Source organism: Telopea speciosissima, chromosome 11 (assembly GCF_018873765.1).
Source record: "Telopea speciosissima isolate NSW1024214 ecotype Mountain lineage chromosome 11, Tspe_v1, whole genome shotgun sequence".
Lineage (NCBI taxonomy): Eukaryota > Viridiplantae > Streptophyta > Magnoliopsida > Proteales > Proteaceae > Telopea > Telopea speciosissima.
In genome coordinates, this window is record NC_057926.1 from 38,407,802 (window position 1) to 38,417,247 (window position 9,446).

Sequence of the window (9,446 nt, forward strand, 5' to 3'; positions counted from 1 at the left end):
CTAGGCCCGAGGCCAGCTAAGGGGACTTAGAGTTGGACTAGGGTTTTAAAAAACCCGACCCAACCTGATCCTTTTACAACCCTAGAAATGAGGGAACATGAAAAGTCATTCTTCATCCCAAAAGATTGCTCGGTAGCTTATGATAAAACCAGAAACAAAAATCAACCAAAAACTTCAATTTCAGAATGAGAAGTAGAAGAGAGAAAAAGTATTAACATCAATGGAAAACTTAAAATTTAAAAAGGTAAACCCAACTGTAATTGTTAAAAGGTTGATCAGCCAGAGCCAACATTCCTGCTTCTGAGGACATCAGCAATCTCATCGGCCAAAGTAAAGCAGGAAGAGATCCAACCTCTCAAACCCATCACCACCATCTTTGCTAACCAAACAGTAATGTCCCATGGCAGTGCCATTGTTATATATATCCTTCAGTACTTTTGACAATGGTTCTTCCGCAGACACCAACAGACATCTGTACCCACTTGTTAGTTCTCTTCTTCCAAAGTAGAAAATCGATTTCAGAAGAAACTGAGAATTAAAAGTAAAAAGAGTTGGATTATTCCATTGGAGAGGAGTTAAAGAAACTTTTCCAACTTCTACAGGTTCATTTAATATTCTTTCCTTTGTTTTAAAGGATTTGTCTGCTTGTAACTTATAACCTAAGTAGGTTACATAAACCATGTAATCTATTTTTCAATACCCTTTCTATCCTCACCATGGTGTGAACTGTGTTAAATGGTCCGGTTTTGGTTAAACGGATCGGTTCGGTTTAAACCATTTAAGTAAACGGTCTCAATTTCGAAACCATAACCAAACCATTTATTAAACGATTTCAAGGTTTCGGTTTTAAACGGTTCGGTTCTGTTTCGGTAAATGGTTTTAGCTTGGATTTGATACATTTATATACATTTAAGAGAGTCAAACGGTTTATTTGGTTAAACGATCCGGTTTGATTTGAGCCATTTAATTAAACGGCCTCAATTTTGAAACCATAACTAAACCATTTATTATACGGTTTCACGGTTTCGATTTAAATGGTTGGTTCGATTTCGGTTTGATTTTGACACCCAAAGTATCGATATTGTAACGGCTAGGGGTGTCAAAAAAAGCCCGGCCAACCATAGCCCGCCTTGAGCCCAAATAGGGCTTGGGTTAAGCGTTTCAACTTGCACGGCTGGCTAGGACTGGAATTTTTAGGCCCGATGCTAGGCCTAGCTGGGCCTGGGCTTAGGCCTTGGGCTGAGCCTGGCTTGACCCTATGTATACAATAAATGTATTATATTAATATATACAATAAATATATATTTATTATATTACTATAGTAACATATAAAATGCCATGTTTTTTTTTGTTAAAAAAAAATTGTCTCCATTCACCACCGACACCTTTTTTTTAATCACACCGCCCACACCCTTTTTTTTATCACACCACCTACGTCTATATTGAACATGAATCTGCACATACGTGCAGGTGTGCATGCAGGTGATGGTTGCCTCTCACACGTGCAGAGGAATCGAATTTTACGTTTTTTTTTTTTATATATATATATAAATATAGGGTGATTTCCAAATGCCCCCTGAAAATGGTCAAACTTACAGTTGCCCCCCTTAAACTTTCACTAATTCCACGTGCACCCCTGCTTTTGAAACTAAGTACCACTATAGTTCCTGCCGTTTAGGGCTGCAATAGGGTTGGGTTGGGCCGGGCTTTTTAAAACCCTAGCCCAATCCTGAGTCCCCTTAGCTGGGCCTAGACCCGCCCTAACCCTGACCCTGACCCTGACCCAGGGCCTAAATACCTTGACCCTAACCTTGACCCTGACGGGCCAAGCCCAGCCCAAGCCCGCCCTGATTGGCTCTGGTCCTGCAATAATTAAATTAAAATAACAAGACCATGGAAGATGTGAGAGAGGAGGCTTGGACCCAAGACCTTTTGGTAGCAATTGTTTTTTATACAACACAAACTGCCAAGGGAAATAAGCACTTGTTTATATTCATAATAGCTTCTATTTTTTATAGATAAAGAAATTTCTTCAGGGCCAAAATCAGGGTCGGATTGACCCGAGGTCTCAACCTGACCAGACCCGACCCTGACTCAGGGCTAGAAATCTTAGCCTAGGCCTTGTTCGAGCTCAGGGCTGGTTCGGGCCGATAGGGCCAAACTTGCAGCCCTACTGCCGTTAGACAGAAACGTTATAACATAACGGATCCCAGTTTTTGAACTTTGATGGACCATTCTGCCCCTGGATAGGGTAAAATGACCAAAATGACCTTACCTGGAAAAAAAAAAAAAAAAAAAAAAAAAAAAACCCTGCAACTCTTCCCCAAACCCTTTTAGGGTTTGGGGAAGATGAGTTCTTGAATTAGAAATCATGGAAGTGGCAGGAGAGTGGTGGTACTTGGTCTCCTCAAGATGTTGCAGCAAGGTAACGAAATCACGGGGAATGATGTGACCAAGTTCTTGGCCATGTCCAATTTATCTCGACCGAAACTGAAGCAATTATAAATAAAACCCATCTTTGGGTTGAGCACTCAGTGCAATTCAGTTCAGTGTTTCGGGGGGCCAAAGTTCCACAGGTTCCAAACATGGATTGATCACAGAGACTAAATGACACCACTATGGGAAATTATAAATTCTTAAGGGAATATACCAACATAGATGAAATTATGAAACAATAGTCCAAGAAAGAAAACGATATTAGCCTGACAGTAGTTGAAGCTACTCGCGTTTACTCCCATCTCTGGAAATGAAATCAGTTAAACGACTCCAACAACAATCAGAAGACAATACGAGTCAAAGATGAACACCCATTTCCAGCAATCCACACATAGAAAGGACCAAAAGCGCCCAATTACAAAATTCTTCAAACGTTTCTAACAACAGAAAAATAAAGACAATAAAGGAAAATCGAAGAAGGTTCTGTACCTTCCATTTGAATCCTTCATCATCTTCTCCCACTCGTCTCATCTGTCGATGCGAAAACCTCAACAGTGACCTCAAATTTTTCCTCCATGATGCCCTCGACGATTTCGGAATCGATACCAAACATGCCAGGGTGAGCTTCTTTTTTTTTTTTTTTTCCTATTCTCTCACTCTCTTTCTCTGTGTGAGAATTGTTTGATTGATGATTTGGTGGGTTTGATTAGCAGAAGGTGAGAGAGGGCTTCTGCTCTCAGATTCAGAGGTTATTGAATGTGGAGAGGGAGACGAGCATTTGCATCAATAGAAGGGTTGATTTAGCGAAAACAACTCTACTCATTGATGCTCACTTTAGATTGAATTTATAGAGGGAAGGGACTTGATTTCTGATTCAAGAACTCATCTTCCCCAAACCCTAAAATGATTTGGGGAAGATGAGTTGCAAGGTTGGTTTTTTTTTTTCCGGGTAAGGTCATTTTGGTTATTTTACCCTATTCAGGGGCAGAATGGTCCATCGAAGTTCAAAAACTGGGATCCATTATGTTATAACGTTTCTGTCTAACGGCAGGGACTACAGTGGTACTTAATTTGAAAAGTAGAGGTGCACATGGAATTAATAAAAATTCAGGGGGGCAACTGTAAGTTTGGCTATTTTCAGGGGGGCATTTATATACAATGTTGGCTTTCAAAGTTTGAGTATTTGAGAATGAGCAGGTGAATGGTGTTTCCCTCTCTTTCTCCCCACACATCAAAATGGCAATATACAGGACCGCCATTGTCAATCACGGCAACTGATCAGGGTCAGTCCAGGCCAACCAGGCCCATGTAGGGTTTGGCTGGGTTGGGCTGAGCCCAACATGCCTGGGTTTGGACTGATCTAGGGTTGAGTTGGGTCTGGGCTGAGTTAAGAGACCTTAGGGTTGGGCTGAAGCCAAGAAGCTCTTTAACGTGAGCTTAGTAAACAAGCAGAGAATACAGTCCGTAAGAAGCCTAAACATAAACAAGTAAAGGACACAAGAAGTAATGATAAAGAAGAGGAATGAAGAGAGAGATGGCGTATCACTTCAGCCACTCCCTGCATCCTTAACGTGAGCATGGTAAAGAAACAGAGAATGCATATAAATAGTCCTTAAAAAGCCTATGTGTAGACTATTTCATGAAATCAATCAGAAATGGAAATAGAAATCATACCCAATCAGTCCAAAGGGTGGATGGGAAAACACATAAACGAGGGAACATGAAAAATCGTTTTCCATCTCAACTGATTGCTAGGCACCAGCTTAAGATAAAACCAGAAACAAAAAAACAAACAAAAATTTCAATTTCTGAATGAGAAGGACGAGAGAGAAAAAGAATAAACATTAATGGAAACCTTAAAATTAAAAAAGGTACCCATCAACAAACCAAAACTCCTAAGTCAATATGAGAAGGAGGGCCAACATTCCTGCTTCTGAGAGCATCAGCAATCTCATCGGCCAAAGTAAAGCAGGAAGAGATCCAACCTCTCAAACCCATCACCACCATCTTGGCTAACCAAACAGTCACCTTCCATGGCAGTACCATGATTATCCTTCACTGTTGGCGCGCTATGGTTCTTCTACCCCAGACACCACCAGACATCAATACCCACTTATTAGTTGTCTTCAAAAGAGTAGAAAAAGCCCATCTCAGGATCAAAATTGATTTCAGAAGAAACTGAGAGTTAAGTAGACCAACCAAAAGAGGTTCATTTGGTAATGTTTTAAGAGGAGTTTTTAATGACACTTTCTCCAATTTCTACAGTTGCATTTAATAGTCTTATCGTTATTTTAAAAAGGGTTTGTTTACTCCTAATTTATAACCTAAGCAGGTTACAAAAATAATGCATTCAATATCTCTCTCTTTAAAAGTAATTGGATTATATTTTACATTTATTAATAGCTTGGGTCAACATCTTGGATCTGGCTCCTGTCCAGCCGTGGCAGGAGCTGGACGGTGCAGCGCCCACCTAAGATGCTAACACCTGTCTAACTATAAATCTAACGGTAATCTGTTTTAAATCTCGTTTTAACCCTTTCATTCTCTCACCCTCTTCTTTGACCAAATCCGATCCGACTAAATTTCAAAATCCAGCTGCCTCTTCCTCACCGTCTTTCTCTTCCCTCCCCCTTTTTTTTTTTAACTTTCAGGTAAAGGAAAGGTCTCTGATTTAGATGATGCGAGTGTAGAGAGCATTTTTTTCTTTCCCTTTTCTGTATAGTGTATGGTCGTTTAAGTAGCCTTTCCAGCAATATACAGTTTCTGTTTTCTCCGCCTGGGCTACTCTTGGCATCTCTTCATCTTTCCTGTAGATGATTTGAGTACTATTTGTCTACCTATCCTGTATTATTTTCCTAGATTATTGAAGAGATGGGTTTTAGCAGAGATTGTGAGATATTGAGAGTGAGGCAAGTCTCAGTCCCATGTTTGTCTGCTTCTCTAAATCCTTTTTACAACCTACACTCCCCAAATTTGTCTCGAATTTTGGGGCGGGGGCTTGTCGTTTCCCTGAGCGAGTACCGTTGGTGTCTTGTTCTGTGAAGAAGGGTCCTCCAACAATCTGAAACCCAGATTATTTAGAGCTTTGAGAATCAGTTCTCGAAGCATTCAGGGAGATGGGTTATTGAGTTCCTAGTTATTTGACTGAGGTAGGAGATTTTTTCCCTTTTGCATTATTTTTTTAGTTTCTTCCGAGCCTAGTTTCGTTTGGGTTCAATCTCTGCTGCCAAAGAAAGATCAGATTGTGATTGTTAGCCGATAACATTACGGAAGAAGCAAAAAGAAAATTTGTGGTTGTTCCTGGTCTCAGGATGAGGGATTTCCCTTCCTATTTCGGTGAGAAAGGAGTTCGAGTGGCGGATTTATCTTCAAGTACTAGCAATGCTGCTCAGAATATAATAACTTGCGTTTACCAGGGTAGATTGTGCGGGAGGTCTTGCTTGATCACTATCACATGGAGCAAGAATCTGATGGGTCAAGGTCTCAGTGTTGGGATCAACGACTCGACAAACCATTGCCTATGTAAAGTCGATAGAGGGGGAAGAGAAAGAAGGTGAGGGAGAGGAAGCTGGATACTGAAATTTAATCCCGGGTCGGGTTTCGTCAAAGGAGAGGGTGAGAGAATCAAATGGGTTAAAACAAGATTTAAAACAGATGACCGTTGGATTTAGCATCTTAGGTGGGTGCTGCACCGTCCAGCTCCCCGCCACGGCTAGACAGGAGCCAGATCCCAACATCTCTCGTACCGAAAATTTTTTAATGATGGTCTCAACCAAATTTCACCTTACGTCAAGACCCACATATTGTCATTCGAATTTAAAATCGCCCCCCCCTCCACATTTGCGTCGAGGTATATACTGGAAGGATATTTAAAATAAAATAAAAAACAGAAAAGGAAACTGAGTGGATTTGCTTGTAGCTAGAGGTTTTTTTTTTTTTTTGATAACAAGAAACTTTACTAATAATCATGTGAGGGACCTTGAACTCTAAGCACGTCTTGGAGCCAAGGAGTGAAAATGGGCCAATCTGTCATACACACACTAGACAGGGCCCTCCTGGCTAGGGTATCTGCAATAGTATTCAAATCTTGTGGAATAAAAGAAAATGAAACAACAGTAAAGGTATTACATAGGTGCTTAAGATCATCCACAATTACAAGGGGAGGGTGCGTAAGATTACCCTGAAGGTCAAGAATAGCTTCTCTGCAGTCAGATTCCACAAGATGCGATATTCTTAGAGTGACCGCTTTGGTAATGGTCATTTTGATGGAAAGAGCTTCACCTTGAATTGCAGAAGTGAAATGAAGGGGAGCAAATAATGCATGTATGTACAAGCCTTCCCACATCTGACCGAAACACCAAGCTAATGCCTCCCTCCAAGCTACCCTGCTTCAATGCCGCATCACAATTTACCTTTACAAAATCGGTTGGAGGTGGGAACCAATCAGCGACATGAGAGGGTTGCGAAGGAGCTGATGTTGTTGCCGTTGAGAACTGTAACCCTTGCTGACACTTTGTGGTATTCCAAGAACGCACTCTCTGCAACCAAAATGACTTCTTGAGGGGTCCATTCCTTCGTGCCAAAGACATAGTCGTTATGCGCTCGCCAAATGTACCAACATATAAATGCTGCTCTTGCTAATGATTCTCTAGCTAACTTTTTGTCCCTCCTAAATAGCTCTTCCCAGCTCTGAAGCCAAAGCAGAAAAGAGGGGTCATAGCCAGTAGGAGGAATGTATGACATGGAACTCCCAAACCAAACTGCTCTTGCAAAACTACAACTAAGAAGGATATGGTTTGCCGTCTCCTTCATGTCCCCACATCTTCGACAATTTGGATCTACTGGAATATTTCTAGATTGAAGACTCTCACTTGTTGCAAGACCGTCCGCACAGGCCCTCCACAGAAACGCCTTGATCTTTGGTAGGGTATCAATATTCCAAATACGCTTCTAAACCTTGTCCGGAACCATATCCCATTTGTGCGGTCTTGGATTTGGGGCCTACCTCGCATCAGATGCCTGAGCCATATTAGACAACATGTGGTATGTTGATTTCACACTGAACAAACCATTCTTTGCAGCACCCCAAACCAATTTATCATCTCTTGGGAACATACTAAGGCTAATAGATTGAATAGCCTTCCTCTCCTCTGGACAAAATAGAAGTTGAAGTAAATTCCCACGCCAGGTAAGAGTTAGAGGGTCAATTAAATCTGAAACCACATGAGCTTGACAATCGGCTGGCATCACACTTTGGATCTTATAACCGAGTAAGGCAGGAACCCAATTGTCATTCCATATACTGATCGAATCACCACTCCCCACTTGCCAAATCAAACTCGATTGGAGAATTGCCGTTCCTTCCAAAAGACTTCCCCATCCCCACGAAGGCCTATTTCCCACCCTTGCATGAAGGAAATCTATGGATGGAAAATAGATGGATTAAATAAAACGAGCCTAGTGAGATTCAGGTGAAGACCAAAGGCACCAAGTAGCCTTTGCTAGCAAAGCTAAGTTTTGAAGGTTTGAGTCCTTGAAGCCAAGCCTGCCTTTTGATTTTGGGCGGGACATTCTTGACCAAGATATCCAATGCATTTTAGGGCCCTTCTCTAACATACCCCAATAGAAACTTGCAGCTGCCTTATTGATAGAATCATGATGAGTTACTGGAATTTTAAAGTGGGATCCCGTGAATTTGACATAGGAGAGATTGCCACTTTAAGGAGAACCTCCCTACCAGCATGAGATAGAAAGTGGTTCTTCCAACCTTGCAATTTATTTAGGGTGCGCTCCTTCACCTCATTAAACACATTCTACTTTGTCACGCCAAACTCTGTAGGCAGCCCCAAGTACTTAGAAGGCCCATCATCATAGGGAACTTTGAACACCCTTGAAAACCATCTCTTGAACTTCACATGAGTATTAGGGCTAAAGCTAAGGCTTGATTTATGAAAATTTACAGCCTGGCCTATAGCCTTGCAATATAGCTCCAAACACTACTTGATAGAAGTTACTTCTTGAAGAGAAACCTTGTAAAAAGAGGACAATCATCAGCAAAAAGAAGGTGACTAATAGGCTCAACCCTATTGCGAACTCTGACTCCATGGATATCACCCTGAACTTCAACATTCCTTATAACGGTCGTTAGAGCTTGAGAGCATAGGATGAACAGCGCAGGAGAGATAGGATCCTCCTGGCGGATTCCCCTAGTGGGAGTAATTGACCCCTTAATGCAACCGTTGATGAGAAGATTGTAAGTTACAGATCGGATACAAGACATAACAAGCTTCACCCAATGAGCATGGAAACCCATTCTCAAGGGCATACCTTCAATAAAATTCCACTCCAAATGATCATACGCTTTCCATATGTCTAGCTTAGTGCGAGAAATTTGGACTTGCTTTTCTTCTGCTTCTTGATATAGTGAAACATCTCATGTGCTATCATAATATTATCTGAGATGACCCTTGATAGAATAAAAGCTAATTGGTTTGGTGCGATCAGATGATGTAGGGCTCCATTTAAGCGATCCGCAATAAGTTTTATAATGGTTTTAAGGGCCACATTATAAAGACTTATTGGCCGAAATTGATCAGCAGACTCAGGGCTCTTTACTGTTGGGATAAGACAAATATAAGTATGGTTGAGTTCTACAGGAATACTGCCAGAAACAAAAGAACTCAGAAACATAGCAAAACAACTCATCCTTAACAATATCCCAAAAGCGTTGATAAAAAACAGGAGGGAGTCCATCGGGGCTTGGAGACTTTAGAGGAGCCATGGCAAACAATGCCACACGAACCTCATCCATCAAGGGAGGGGAAATAAGGGTGGTATTTAAATCCTCTGAAACACTAGGCTGGACCATACCTAAAACTTGAGAGAGGCAGGTAGGATCCACAGGCTCAGAACAATATAAATTTAGAAAGTGATTACATAAAATACTAAAAATTTCCTCATCTGAAGTCATCCATTGCCCAGAGGGAAATTTTAACTTGAGAATCTTGTTT